This window comes from Eptesicus fuscus, chromosome 6 (genome assembly GCF_027574615.1).
Source record: "Eptesicus fuscus isolate TK198812 chromosome 6, DD_ASM_mEF_20220401, whole genome shotgun sequence".
Classification (NCBI taxonomy): Eukaryota; Metazoa; Chordata; class Mammalia; order Chiroptera; family Vespertilionidae; genus Eptesicus; species Eptesicus fuscus.
Genome location: NC_072478.1, coordinates 73,678,451 through 73,694,167, shown reverse-complemented (window position 1 = coordinate 73,694,167; position 15,717 = coordinate 73,678,451). Strand labels below are relative to the sequence as shown.

Here is a 15,717-nt window from a genome sequence, read left to right as displayed (position 1 = left end):
TTTGTCTAATAGGCACTTTGTTTTATTTAGGAAAGTAGCATATACTTACCTTAAGCCAAAATAATTTATTGGGAACATACTGGGTATCCTACAAATTCTAGAACTCAGGAACAGCTGGATGGAGGGGTTCTTTGTATATTCAGCTAGTTCTCTTGCTGCAGACCAACTTTAACACTAATATCTTCTGAATTTGAAATCTTGTATCTTCTGCTATCAGAGAGAGACTGACCTAGGAAAAGGGACTCATTAGATTATGTGTCCATCTCTAGACCATAACTTTGGCTGAGGGGCTACATTGTATTAAGATGCTTTAGCTGCACTATCCCAGAGAGAAGTGCAGTAAAGGGTACTCTTAAAACATAGTTGGGCCCTAGCGGGTCTGGCTCGGTGGACAGAGTGTCGGCCTGCGGACTTAGGGTCCCGGGTTCGATTCCGGTCAGGGACACATGCCAGGGTTGCTGGCGCAATCCCTAGTGGGGGGCATGCAGGAGGCAGCTGATCAATGATTCTCTCTCATCATTGATGTTTCTATCTCTCCCTCTTCTTCTCCCTTCCCCTCTGAAATCAATAAAAATATATTAAACAAACAAACAAAAAACATATTTGGGGCCCTGGCTGGGTGGGCTCAGTTGATTAGAGTGTCATCCTGATACGCCAAGGTTGTGGGTTCCATCCCTGGTGAGGGCACATACAAGACTCAACCAGTGAATGCATAAACAAGTAGAACAAATCAGTATTCTCCTCTCCTTTCCTCCTTCCCTTCTTCTCTCTCTAAAATCAATAATAAAAAAGAAGAGATAAACTTAGTTGGGCCACCTCATTCATCCCATGGCTATTTAGTCCTACGTTTTCCCATATTAAATATTTTTAAAACATAATTTATATATATCAGCAAACAACCTTATCTCTTCTAAGGAGACTACCCAAATTCACATCTGGCTATAACATCCATAGGTCATTGTTCTCTGAGTTCAGGTTCTAAAGGTGAGATCTTTTGTTAATCAGGCCTAGATATGCTTTGTCACATGTCTGAAAATTGTTTCTAAAAACTAAATTTAATCATCCTTAACATAACTGATACACAGTGGTTGGGAAACAAAATAACTAAAACTTTTATGAGAGGAGGGCAGAGGAAGATATTGTTGCAAAACTTAACACCATATCTTACTAGACAGGTATGGTATAAGGTCAATGATACAACCAGCAAATTATAGGGGCCTACATTTGTTGTCTTCCTTGAAAATGGAATAAGTTTTTTAGCCAAATGAAGATTTTTCAGTTCTGTCCACTGGGAAGATTTTTGTCTTAGATTAAGATTACCACTACTAATAGGGCAGTTGGAAGGAGTGTTAGGGGAGGACAGATCTATGTCACCTTATTACAAGGCGGCAAACTATGGTTAGTTGACATAGTGCTGTGTGCTTTTGTATGGCCTGTGAGCTAAGAATGGTTTTACATTTTTAAATGGTGGGGAAAATCAAAAGAATATTTTGTGGCATGTGAAAATTATAGGAAATACTTTTTTGGAAGCTCACATTTCAATGTTCATAAATACAACTATTTGCTTATATATTATCTGTAGCTGCTTTTGCTGCTGCAAAGGCAGAGTTGAGTAGTTGTGACTATATGGCCTACAAAGCCTAAAATATTTACTAGGAGGCTTTAAAAAAGTTTGTTGACTACTGTTTTAGCAGGTCAAATGGGCCTTCGTGGACATTTGGGTCTGAGGATTGCCTTAGGGTTGAACAGTTAGTTATAATGACCCTATTTACTGTGGTAGTTGTTATGGGTTTTTGTTTTACTGTAGATACACATGCATGTACAGTATACACACAAATACACATACACAAACAGGTGGGATCTGGGCATTAGCCTAGCTTTAGTTAGGGAATCAGACTTGACCAGGTCTACCCTAAAGGGAGGATCACACTATATGTTACATTGTAACATGGTTGCCTTTAGTACAGTTATGTAAATGGGGGAGAGAATTTCCAAAAAATCTGGGTGAAGTGAAGCCAGAAGCTGGTCAGATAGTCCCTATAATGTTCATTATGTACAGATTAACTATTCTGCCGCTTCTCAATCCCCTCACCCTCAATTCTGCTCTTTTTCTTGTCTTGGAGAATGTACCACTATCATCACTTTTCCTAGAAACATGCAAATTGTCCTTGACTCCTCTATTTTACTTCTCACATCTGGCTTTCCCAAGATCCTACTTCCTTAACATCTTTGAATCTAAACCTTTCTCTGCATTTGCTGCCTTAATCCAAAGCTTTCAACTCTCACCTGGATTATTGCAACAATCTTCTCATTTGTTTCCTTATTGCCAGTCTGATCTACTATACCCTGTACCAGAATGATTTTCCCTCGAAACTGCAAATCTGATTTTGTTACTTTAAACTCCTTAGTAGTGTTCCATTTTCTGTAGTATTCTTCTACCTGGGGATACTTAGACATTAATGAGTTTTATGTAACTTCTTAGGGACTGCTTTATAGCGAAATACTCCCTTGGGAGTTTGTTGCTGTGTTTAGATTTTGTTTATTGTGTTTGTGCCAAGCTATAGTCCCTTGTACTAAGATGATATTGCAGTGGCTCAAAAGGGAAAGTTGGAGGGTAAAATTGGACCATGTCATAGTATGTGTTAGTATAGGCAGGCCAAACCTGAAAGAACTCTGGCATAGTAAGTGGTGTCATATTTTCACCTTTCTGGTGGAACCCATCTTTGTAATTCATCAACACAAAACAATTTGCAGTATGGGTGTTGTGTTTCCAACTTCAGCAGTGGTTTATATACTTTATATGTATTTAATGTAGACTTTGATAAGGTAGGAAACCACAAATGAACAAGATTGCCACAAATGAACAAGTTAGCAAGTGAGACCTTTTTAACATAGACACTTAAGGACTACTAGTTGGTCTGGTGTATAAAGTTGTATTTCCCAAACTAACAAATAAGCACAGTTATTAAGTCCATTTTGTATAACATATTTATAAGCATTTTCTGAATTAGTATTATTGAAGTCAAGTTACAGAAGTGGTTTAAAAATATAGAACCAGATTTGAGACTACATATTTCCAGGATTGAATATGTCATTGGTCTAGATTCTGTAAATCAACACAATCTGTTACATTCATGTTACTTAAAATTTTGTTTTATATTTAGATTTTAAAGTTGTTTTAGTTTTACTGTTATGTAAGAGCTATAAACATAATGAGTTCCTACCTAATTTTATATTTACATATTTTTATTAACATTATAGTAAGAAGTCAGAGGAAGCATGGAGTGTTTTTTGGAAGCAGGTATATGTGGTTAGCTTTGAAATAGATGAATTTAGAAATGGGAAGAAGTAAGGGACTACTAAGTAGCGGGGCCAATTTGAGTAAAAATCTGGATCTGAATGTATGTAGGTTATTTTCAGGCTCAGATAAATCCTGAAGGCTTTATAAAAATAGGTAAGAATTGAACTGTAGACAGCTTGAAATCCTTTTATTGCATAAGATTCTCTTAGTTTGTTTTATAAAAATGTAAAAGTAATTACCAATGCATACATTACAGAAGTTTCCAGTAAGATGCTTTTGTGTGTTTTAGATATTTGTATGCTTTAAAATAATCTGAGCCCTCGCTGGTTTGGCTCAATGGATAGAGCGTCAGCCTGCAGACTGAAAGGTCCCAGGTTCAATTCCTGCCTGGGTTGCGGACTCAGTCCCCAGTGGGGGGCGTGCAGGAGGTAGCCAATCATTCTCTCACATCGTTGATGTTTCTATCTCTCTCTCCCTCACCCTTCCTCTCTGAAATCAATAAAATATATTAAAAAAAATAAAATAATCTGAATCAAAAGATTGATTTTTTTCTATAAAAAGAACTGTAAATTTTTACTTTTAACCATTTTCTATGTGCATTTATTTATCTTTGAAGATGAAAATAGGCTTCTCAGTTTGATTTTTTGTTGTTGTTCATACGCTTTTAAAGTTTGATAGCAACAATTTTTGAGGTAAGTTTACACTAGTTAAATTTGGTTTACACATTTCTAAAATATTAATGAAAGAAGTATAATTTGATTTGGTTTTGGTTCTGAAATAGGTACATGGTATATAACTGTAGGACAACAAGAGGAAAGAGTATTTAGTATTACTGAGAGAAATATTGTCTAAAGGGAGTCAGCTGGTTACATGTAATATGAATATTCATACATTCTTAGACTTACCCTTAAGTGTGAGCATTTGTGTATATAGTAAACATTTCTTTCCTTGAATTGAGGTTTTACATTGTCTAGTATTTTTAAAAGAACATACTAGTTTATCGGTAATCAGTCTGGCAAATACTGTTTCAAATTATTTATTGAACAATGGAATAACTGCTTAACTACATGATAAGCATTACTTGTAATACTGTTTGGCTTCTAAGATGAGGAAATAAAGGTTTGCTTTATCCGAGAAGCTTCATGGAGGAAGTGAATTGAATTATAGTTAAAGGAAAAGTTGTAGAGCTTGACAAATAAATATTTCAGTTCTGGCCTATATGAAATAATTAAATGCAAATGTTACAGTGCTAAATTTTTGCACATGGTGTCTGATTTTAATGTAATATGAAGTACTGATTATTTTTATTGTGAAATATCAGTATTTTGTGATATTAGGTAAATAATACCATGATCTCTGGGTATTATTTCCTAGTAAGTGCGATAATGTCTTCTTTCTAACCATGCTGTGAAATTCATTAGTTTACTCATTCAGGTGATTGTCTACTAGGTTATTGTATAGATATGCAATGCTGAACAAAACAAACACATTCCCTGGTTATTGTCTAGTGAGAGAGGAAATATTAATGAACATAAAAATAAATATATACTTGTGATCAAGTATTCTGAAGGAAAAGGGAATGTATGCATCAATTTTCTGAAGCTGGAAAGAGCATCACAAGTTCAAGAAGCCCCTAAAAGGCCCCTGGTGGGAATTGGGAGGGAAGAGTTGTAAGATATAATTTGAATCTGATGAAATAGGCAGGAATCAGATCAGGTAGAAAGTCAGATCAGGGCTCTGTAGGCCATGTTAAGGACCTTGAAGTTTACCCTAAGGCAAGTGGAAAGCTTATTAAAAAATTTAAAGCAGGGGTTAGATGACATGATCTGGTTTGTGTTTTAAAGACATCACTTTGGCTGTAGTATGAAATGTGGAGTAGAGAGAGACCAGGGGAACTAGGAGCCTTAATTAGAAGGCTGTAGCATTCCCAAGTTGGAGATAAAATGATGGCTTGTTTTGAACAGTGGCTGTGGAGAAAGAAGTGAACAGATTAATTAAAAATATATTTTGGAGGCTGTAATTATGGATTGGATATGGAGAGAGGTTGAAGGGAGGATTCAGCAAGAGCAGTTGCTTGGTAGGAGAGGATCACTGGATTAGTAGTTGGTGGAGGCAGGGGAAAACATCAAGAAATCAATTTTGGATATATTAAGATTGAGATTCCTCAAAGGACATGATCAATGTCCTTAGATATACAGTCTGTATCTCAAAAGAGAAAGATCTGATGTGGAGAATATTTAGGTATTTGGATTCTAGGCATATAGATGGTATTTCAAGCAATGAAATTGTGGGAGAGAATGTAGACTGAATCAGAATAAGACCCATGGCTGAGCACAGAGGAGCATCAACTTTTAAGAAATCTGATAGGTTGAAGGAGAAGAGCCAGAATTACTGGGAAAATTGGGAAGACCAGGGTTACAGAAGTCAGAAGTACTGTATTAAGGAACTTAGTGGCTGAATGTGTTGAATGGTAGGTCAACTAAAATGATAGAATGTCAGCTTTAACAACTTGCAAATCACTAAAGATCTTGGCAAAGGGGTGGAGTGTGGGAAGTTGAAAACAGTAGTGTTGAATAGTGATTGGATATATTTTGGAAAGCAGTTTGTCTATATCTACTAAAATTGAAGATGCTCCTACCCTGAAACCTAGCAATTCCATCTGTAGGTGTTTATTCTAGAAAAACTCTCACTCATTGGTACAAAGAGATATGTATAAAAGTGATCATTACAGCATTGTTTGCAGTAGCAGAGAAATGGGAAACTACCTAAATATCTATTAGAGAATAGATAAGTTAATTGTGTGGATTCACAACAGTGAAAATAAATGAACATGGGTTAACCTCATAATATAATGCTGAGAATTAAAAAGGCTCAGTCTTTAGAGTGAGTCCTCTTGAGAAGCTTAGCCATGAACAAGAATAGAGAAGATAAAGAGTGAGTGGTAGCTGGAGAGAAATACAGGGTCAAGACTTTCTTTTTTAAAAAGAATATGTTTGAATGCTGATAGGATTCATTAGAGAGGCTGAAGTTGAAGTTGCTGGAGAGGAGTCAGTAAGGTCTAGGAAAAGAGCAAAATGGGCATACTTATTCTTTGATAGAAAAAGATATTTTTTCTTTTATAATAAGGGGAAAGAAGAGAATGGATGCAGATGTTAGTACTATGAAAGTTGATGGTTGGTTGATGAGAGGATTTCTTTCTGACTTTTTTTTTTTAAAGACACATTTATTCAGTGTCATGATCAGACTATTACATTTAGCAGTCAACAGCATGGGTACAAAAAAAAAATCTACATTAAAAACCTTTGTTGGAATTCTTTCCACTTTCCACAGAACAGAAAGTAAAATAACCTGTTATACAGTTAGTCACAAATACAGTCCTCGAGTTTTTTTACACATTCACATGAGAATTATCTAAAACACTAGAGGCCCTGCCCTAACTGGTTTAGCTCAGTGGATAGAGTGTTGGCCTGAGGACTGAAAGGTCCCAGGTTCAATTCCAGTCAAGGGCATGTACCTTGGTTGCGGGCACATCCCCAGTAGGAGGTGTGCAGGAGGCAGCTGATCGATGTTTCTCTCCTATTGATGTTTCTAACTCTCTATCCCTCTCTGTAAAAAAAAAAAAGCAATAAAATATATTTAAAAGTAAATAAAACACTAGAGGCCCGGTGCATGAAATTCGTGCACTCGGGTGGGGCGGGGGTCCCTCAGCCTGGCCTGTGCCCTCTTGCAATCCGGGAGCCCTTGGGGGATGTCCGACTGATGGCTTAGGCCCGCTCCCCGCGGGTAGCACATTAGTGCTGCCACAGAGGCGGGAAAGGCTCTTGCCACTGCCGCTTTGCTCACCAGCCATGAGCTCAGCTTAAGGCTTCTGGCTGAGTGTGTGGGAGCACACTGACCACCAGGGAGCAGCTCCTGCATTGAGCATCTCCCCCCTCGTGGTCAGTGTGTGTCATAGCGACCAGTCGTTCCACTGTTCAGTTTATTTGCATGTTAGCCTTTTATTATATAGGATGTTTTCTTTGTAGCAGCTAGGTCCTGCCACCACTGTGCTAGGCTGAGTTCACAAATCTGTTGTAACCTGTTTCCCTGTCACTTCTCCAGCTCTCCTCTCCTGCTAAGCTTTGTTTCTTGAAGTAATTAAAACCTTCTGCCACTGCCATATAGCTACTGCTGCTGCTGGAACTGCCATAGCCACCATAGTTTTATGGTTTGGCAAAGTATTGGCCTCCACTACCATAGGAGCCAGAGCTTCTGCCTCCAAAGTTTCCTCCTTTCATAGGTCCAAAATTTGAGATTGATTGTTGTAATTGCCAAAATCATTGTAAGCTTATGCCACCTCCAAAATTGCTTCCATCATTACCAAAACCATTGTAGCCATCCCCACTGCCACCATATCCACCACCACCATGGCTACTACCAAAGCCATCTTAACTACTGAAGTTTCCTCCATGACAAAAGTAGTCATTTCCACCAAAACCTCTCCCATGATCACCTCTGAAGTTTCCAGAACCACTTGAACCTTTTTGGCTGAATGAAGCACTGGCCATCTCTTGCTTAAATAGGGCTTTCCTTACTTCACACTTGAGGCCATTCACAGTATGGTATTTCTTTAAAAAATATTAAATCTTTATTGTTGAAAGTATTACATATGTTATCTCCCCCCCACCCTTGATATAGTATGGTATTTCTGAATGACAGTCTTGTCTACAGAGGCATGGTCATCAAAGGTTATAAAAACAAAACCTCTCTTTTTTTGCCTCAGCCTCAGTCAGTTGTGATTTCAGCCACTTTGCTTTTCCCAATACTGTTCAAAATAATCTCTTAGGTGATGTTCTTCAGTGTCTTCTTTAATACTACTGACAAAAGTCTTTTTCACAGTTAAGTGGGAACCATGTCTTTGAGAACCTACTTTTAAGACAGCCCTCTCTGGTTTCACAGATCTTCCATCCACTTTGTGTGGCCTTGTATTCATGGCTGCATCCACCTCCTCCACAGAGGCACACGTGACAAACCCCGAGCCTCTGGAGTGCTTGGTGTTTGGATCACCCATCACCACATAGTGAGTGTTCTCCCTTGCTCAAAATGGCTCCTCAGACTCTCATCTGTTGTTTCAAAGCTCAAACCTCCAATAAAGAGCTTCCCCAGCTATTCCAGTTCTTTGGAAGATTGACTTAGACATGATGACTTTGGGAGGAGAAACTTCAATGTTGCTTACTCAACGGTGTCCACCGGCAGAAAGAAATGATCTAACCAACGTATCTCAATTTCTCTCTGATTTTTAGTCTTCTGTTTTTAATCTTTGTCTAGTAAGACAAGTCATTTGTGTAATGGAAATTAGGAGGGAGAGTCATAGACTCCGTGAAATAGTTGTAAGGAATAGGAAAGAGAAAGATAGTAAAATTTCTGGGAAATTTTGAGGGCCTAGTTGAGAGCGATTATGAAACATGATTATGAGAAATTGAAATAATATAAAGATGATGAAAAAAGCAAAAATAGTATGGAATTATCTTTGCTTCCATGTTTTTTACTACATCATTTTAAATCTGAAGGCCATAGAAGTCTCATGACAAATTTTGGGGCAAAGGTCTTTCTGTGCAAAATTATGTATTGGGACCTGATATTTTGTTACTGCTGGTTTTGATTTCCAGATGTACATTTTTGTTTCCCTGCCTTGTGACCTCTTCAGACTTTCTCATTGAAGAAAACATTGTTAACAGGTTCCAAACACCACTTTAAACTGTTTTAAAATTTAAAATAACATAATTTTGTGTGTTTTTAGGAACTATGTTCATTTAGATTATTTAACTTGTTGGCATACAGGTTTTTGTGGGTTTTTTAATTGTATTCCCTTATAACCAATTTTATTTCTGTAAGGTTGGTAATGTTGTCCCCAGTAATTTGAGTCTTCCTTGGTCATTGTAACAAAGGTTTGTCAATTTTCTTGTCTTTTCTAAGAACCAATTTTTGGTATTGTTTATTTTTTCTATTATTTTTCTAGTAGAGGCCCGGGTCCCTTGGCCTGGCCTGCGCCCTCTCGCAATCTGGGACCCCTTGGGGGATATCAGAGAGCCAGTTTCCGCCAATCCCCGCAGGCCAAGCTGAGGGACCCCACTGGTGCACGAATCTGTGCACCGGGCCTCTAGTATGCATATCAGATCTTTGGTTAATCTCTTCCCGCTCTCCCCCCTCCTCCCTTCCCTCTGAGATTCATCAGTCCGTTCCCTGTTTCCATGTCTGTGCATTGAGCGTCTGCCCCCTGGTGGTCATTGTGCGTTATAGCTACTGGCCGGTTGGCCAGTCTCTTAGGCTTTTATATATCTAGATTCTCTATTTTATTTATTTCTATTCTAATCTTTATTATTTCAGATCTTTCTCCTTGTTTAATATCAGTGTTTATAGTTATACTAGAGGCCCAGTGCACAAAATTTGTGCACAGAAGGGGATGGTCCCTCAGCCCGGCCTGCACCTTCTCCAATCCAGGACCCCTCGGGGGATGGCAGTTAGACATCCCTCTCGCAATTCGGGACCGCTAGCTCCTAACCGCTCACCTGCCTGCCTGATCACCCTTAACTCCTCTGCCTGCCAGCCTGATCACCCCTAACCACCCTCCCCTGCCGGCCTGATCGCCCCTTACCACCCTCCCCTGCCAGCCTGATTGCCCCTAACTGCTCCTCTGCAGGCCTGATTGCCCCTAACCATCTCTGCCTTGGCCCCCACCATGATGGCTTTGTCCAGAAGGAGGACCAGATGACCGGAAGATGTCCCGGTCAACCCGGTATAATTAGCATATTATCCTTTTATTAGTATAGACTAGAGGCCCAGTGCACAAATTCGTGTACCAGTGGGGTCCCTCGGCCTGGTCTGCAGGATCGGGCTGAAACCGGCTCTCTGACATCCCCAGAGGGATCCCGGATTGCGAGAGGGCGCAGGCCAGGCCAAGGGACCCCACTGGTGCACAATCGGGGCTGGCGAGGGACGCGGGGATTGGCCAGCGGGGAGGGACCTTGGGAGGGCTCCAGGGCATGTCCGGCCCATCTTGCTCAGTCCCAATCGGCCGGACCCCAGCAACAAGCTAATCTACCAGTCGAAGCATCTGCCTTCTGGTGATCAGTGCATGCCATAGTGACTGGTCAACCAGTCGACTGTCTGCCCCCTGGTGGTCAGTGCACATCATAGCGAGTGGTTGAGCGGCCTTTGCATATTATTAGCATATTACACTTTGGTTGAACGGCCACTGGACACTTATCATATTAGGCTTTTATTAATAGGAAGTTTTCCTTTAAGCACTGCTTTAATTGATCTGATAAGGTTTAGTATAGGGTTTTGTTTTTATTATTTGATAGGACTTTCTAATTTCCCTTGTGATTTCTTCTTTGACCAGTTGGTTATTTAGGAGTGTATAGTTTAATTTCCACATTATTTGTGAATTTCCCAATTTTTCTTCTCTTCTAATTTCATCCCATTGTGATCTGAGAACAAACTTTGTATGATTTCAATCCTTTTAAACTTATTTAGACTTGTTTTAGGGCCTAACATATAATTTTTCCTGGAGAATGTTACATGTGCACTTGAGAAGAATGTATATTCTGCTGTTGATGAGTGGAGTGTTCTATACTTATCTGTTAGGTTTAGTTTATTGTAGTGTTGTTCAGGTTCATTATATGAGATCCTGAGAGACTGTAATATTTGTTCCATTCATATCCTTTATCTTTTGAATAGCACCATATTATTTAAACTAGAGGTCCGGTGCACAAAATTCATGCACGGGTGCGGTCCCTAGGCCTGGCCGGCAATTGAAGCGCGAGCGTCTGGTGTGTAAGGGCAGGTCCCAGCTGACCTCTGGGCCCTGGGCAGCACCTGGGCTCCCAGGCCCTGCCCGCACCCCCTCTGCCTGAGTCATGGTGCCTGAGTCCACACCTGGAGATGCGGTGAGCACAACCGGACACCATGGGCCGGGCCACAGCATGGGCCTCTGGGCCACCCAGCAGTGCCGCAAGGAAGCCGGGTAGGCAGTGCGCTCTCTCCCAGCTGGCTTCGTAGACTGGCTCCTACGTGAACCCATGGGGAGCCCAACCAGCCCCTGCGGTCTTGGCGGCTGCAGCCTGGCTCACCCGGAAGAGGCCGCGTGGGTGCTGGGCAGGCTCCTCGCGGGCGCCCAGCACCTGAGCAGGGGGGCTTCCCCTCTGTGCGAGCCCTGGCATCCTGGGGGAGGGTAGCAGGGGGAGTGAGAGTGAGCTCGGCGGACACCCCATCTTCCCACTGCACCTCTGTCCCCATCACCCGTGCCCCCAGGTAGCTGGCGAGAGGTTGCAGCCCCCTGCCTGGGCACCGCGGGAGGTCGGTTGCCAACACCCAGCCTCAGGTGTGGCCCCGATCAGGCGATCAGGACCTGCCAGCTGCTGGTAGCCATCTGCAAGGCGATGGCTTGGGGCTGGGCCCCCCACCTGGCTCCCTCAGTGCCTGAGAGCTGGGCAGTGGCCCCACCCCCTGCCGCCGCTGCTGGTTGCCGTCTGCAGGGTGATTGGCAGGGCGATCAGGCCTCCGCTCGCATCCACCTTGGCCTGGCGCCACCCGCTCACCTGCTACACCATCCCGCCGCAGTCCTCTCATTGGGGCCCATCGGGGCTGGCAGTGCCTCCACTGCCACCCGCTGTCAGCGCTGCGTCGCTGACCCCCCACTATGTTCCGCGCCGCCCCCTGGTGGTCAGCGCACATCATAGCGAGCGGTTGAACTCGCATGTTAGGCTTTTTTTATATAGGATGATGATGTGAGACCTTAGTTTTCTTTCTCTCCCAGTTGTTTCTGATAGGAAAACAGTTGGTTTAAGCAGAAGGTGGGGAGCATCAATTATTTAAGGGAATGTACTGGTCTGAAGCCTATCAGGAAGGTCAGGAAGTAGAGAAAGAGTTAACAAATGATAGTAATCAAGGATCCTTTTTAGGCTGATAATATTCCTTTTAAAAAACAGCTTTATTGAGATATAATTTGCAGCCCATAAAATGCACTTGTTTTTAAGTGTATAATTCAATGATTTTAATCAGTTTATAGGGTAATGCAACTATCACCACACTTTAATTGTAGAACATTTTCATCACCCCAAAATGATTTGTGCCCATTTGCAGTCACTTTATTTTACACTTTAATCTTGTATAGTGTTAAATGCTCAAATACATTCAAATACTCCTCTCATCTAATCGTATTATCAGATTAGTATGGACAGTTCAAACAAAATAAATCTGAGGTCCAGGGAGGTTATTTACCTAAGTCATGTATCTAGTATCCTATCTAATAAAGAGGGAATATGCTAATTGACCCTCACGCCGTTGCAAAGATGGCAGTGCCCACAGCCAATAAGGAGGGAATATGCTAATTGACTGTCCCGCCCTCAAAGATGGCGACACCCACAGTCAATAAGAGAATATGCTAATTGACTGCCACGCCCTCAAAGATGGTGGCGCCCACAGCCACAAGATGGCAGCACCCAGTCTCCTCAGCCCCACGCGTTTGCCTCCGGAGTCCCACAGTCCCCTCAGCACCCCCAGCCGTTCAGGGCCGGCCCGAGGCACTGGCAAGCCTTGGATGGCGGCTGCCCAGCTGCCCAGGGCTGGCCCAAGGCACAGGCAAGCCTCAGATGGTGGCTGCCCAGCTGCTTAGGGCCTCCAATGCTCAGGTAACCAGGGCCGGCCGAGGCTTGTGCTGCAGGCAGTGGCAGCAACAGAGGTGTGATAGGGCTTCGCCTTCCCCTGATCGCCAGGTCGCCTCCCACCCCTGAGGGCTCCTGGACTGTGAGAGGGGGCAGGCCGGGCTGAGGGACCCTCCTCCAGTGCATGAATTTTCATGCACCGGGCCTCTAGTCTATATATCTAAAAGGCTAATATACTAAGTGTCCAACTGTCTGGGTAATGACGTCACATAGCAACGCCCAGCTTCCTCTTCCTAATGACGACTAGCCTCCTTGCAGTTTCTGCAGCCCAGGAACACGACTTGCTTTATAGCCAGGTGGAAACATTTCACACTTTAACCAAATGTCTATGAAGCATTTTCCCATGCCTCATCTCATTTGATCCTCACAGAAGTCCTGGAGTAGGTAGATAGGAGACTTGGTGGAATCCTATTTTCTTTTCATTAGCCGGAAAACAGATTTAGAAAGCTTAGAATATTGACCCGACTGAAAATAAGTAAGAAATGGTGGACCTTGAAAATGACTTCAGGTTTTCTCACTGCGCAGAATATAGTCAAACACTGCTGCAGTTAAATATTTTACCCTTTGTTCGCCCTGCATGATTTACAATAATAATGTGCTTTGTGTTGATATTTACTGCTGTGTTGCTGACAATTACCAGAAAGAGAAGTTTGGGTTCTTCACTGGGCTGGAAAAACTTTAGCTAAATCAGAAAGCAGGCTAATTTAGTAAGTTTATTCTATATAAAAGGCTAAGTTGACTCGCGCATGCCTAATACATATAAAGCTCGCTGGCGCCAATCGCATGCGTGTGTTTCAATCTGTCATCGTCGTGAATTTGATTGACACTTCTATTATAGAGAAAAGGCGAATAGCAATATTAAAATATTTCTTCTAATTAATTTCCTTTCAATGTACATGAATTTGCACCGGGCCACTAGTGTTATATAACCAGAACAAAAAGTCAGGTACCCTTAATTGTTCCATTTACTAAATTGGGACCTCAACTGTTTATAGTTCAATTGAAGTTTAGAAGTTTACATTACTTTGTTACGATATTTAAGAAGTTAATTAAGAGATAATTGCCCTTGTTGGTTTTTGGTTACTAGAAGTTTTATGTTTGAGAATTTTTACTAGCACGGTTGCCACTCTCCATGTAGCTTATCAAATAGTTCTTGCTTATAACTAAACTACCTGAATTACCTTTGACTTGAAGAGGTCCAGATCGAAATCTCGAATACAGAGGTGGTAGATCCACATTAGGAACAGCATACCCTTTATCAGGGGCATCTGTTGGTAGTGCTGCAAATACTGCAAATTTCTGTAGTATTTTCCAGCTTCACTGAAGCAGAACCATCTGCAGTACTAATTGAACTCATGTTGACAGTTGTGATTCTCAATTAACCTAGTTCTCTTCCATCAGGATGAGAATTCTCTTTTAAGAATCACCTGTAATACTCCGGGGGTTCCACAGTTCTGAACCCAGCAATCTTCCCACCTGCATGCCTGTGCCTGACAAGTTTTCTTTTCAAAATTCTTTTATATAGCAGTCCCATAGGTTTTGTTGTGATACAGCCATTTTCTAATTTAAAAAAACACACACTGAATCCTCTTTTAGTACAATAGTTGCATGTGTCATGAGGGATATGCAATAAAATAGTTTTTGTACTGCAAAGATATATTTCAAATTGACTCATTTAAATTTTATGTTACTTTTAAGAGAGTTCATATTACTGGAATGATTGCTTTTGGAAAACTTTATTTTACGTTAGGCTGAGATATTGATGTGAAAATATAGGAGGAAAAAATGGAGGCTATAAATTAGATGCGAAAATAAGTCAAATCAGGAAAAAAATTAGAAAAGAAGAACTACAACTGGGATATTAGTTCTTTTTAAATAATCAGTTAATTTAGTTCTGAGCTTATTTTTTAAAAATATGTATTTTTATTGATTTCAGATAGTTAAGAGAGAGGGAGAGAGAGTTTAGAAACATCAGTGATGAGAGATAATTATTGATTGGCTGTCTCCTGCACTCCCCACACTGGGGATTGAACCAACAACCTGGGCATGTGCCTGGCCTGGGAATCGAACCATAACCTCCTGGTTCATAGGTCAGTGCTCAGCCATTGAGCCACACCAGCCAGGCAGTTCTGAGCTTCTTGGCATTCTTGTTAAAAGAGGAAATAATCAGTTGGATGACTTTTATTTTTTAAGAAAAGAAAACAAAGATTTTTGTAATTATAGGAGGGATTTTATTATGGAAATCGTACCTGTTTTTGCCATCAATGTACAAGTATTTCTTGCATGATTATTTCAGTGCTGTTGAATACATAAAATTAAATCATAGTTTAAAGAAGGCATTTCTGTTCTCTGATCTTTCAGGAATTGAATTTATGAAATGTAAGGAAATCATTAGTTAACATGCCCCTTAAATTCTCAGATACAATAACTTTGTGTGCTCCAGCACCATAGGTTAACAGGTCTATTTGAAACTTGATTGTTAGTGATATACAATTATTAGTTGTTTCAAGTGAGCTGGAGGATAATATATGGTCTTTGGTTTTATTCTCTGAAAACTGAAGTGTAGATGTTGTATGATATTTATTAAAGGAAGACTCTAACACTTTTTGTGGTTCTGTATGGTGCTAAATACTAGGGAGACTGAACAAAGCACACACTCACTATTATATTCTTTTCTAAGTTTATTAGAAAATTGTACAAATAAGAAACAAC

At 41.0% G+C, this 15,717-nt stretch overlaps 1 protein-coding gene and 1 pseudogene across 2 annotated transcripts in view; one reads left to right on the top strand and one right to left on the bottom strand.

The window, feature by feature from the left end:
- The window catches only part of AFF4 (ALF transcription elongation factor 4), an 86,102-nt gene that overhangs the window by 6,253 nt on the left and 64,132 nt on the right, over positions 1-15,717 (top strand). The gene's annotated exons all lie outside the window — the stretch shown is intronic.
- LOC103290061 (heterogeneous nuclear ribonucleoprotein A1-like 3) lies at positions 7,439-14,243 on the bottom strand (annotated as a pseudogene).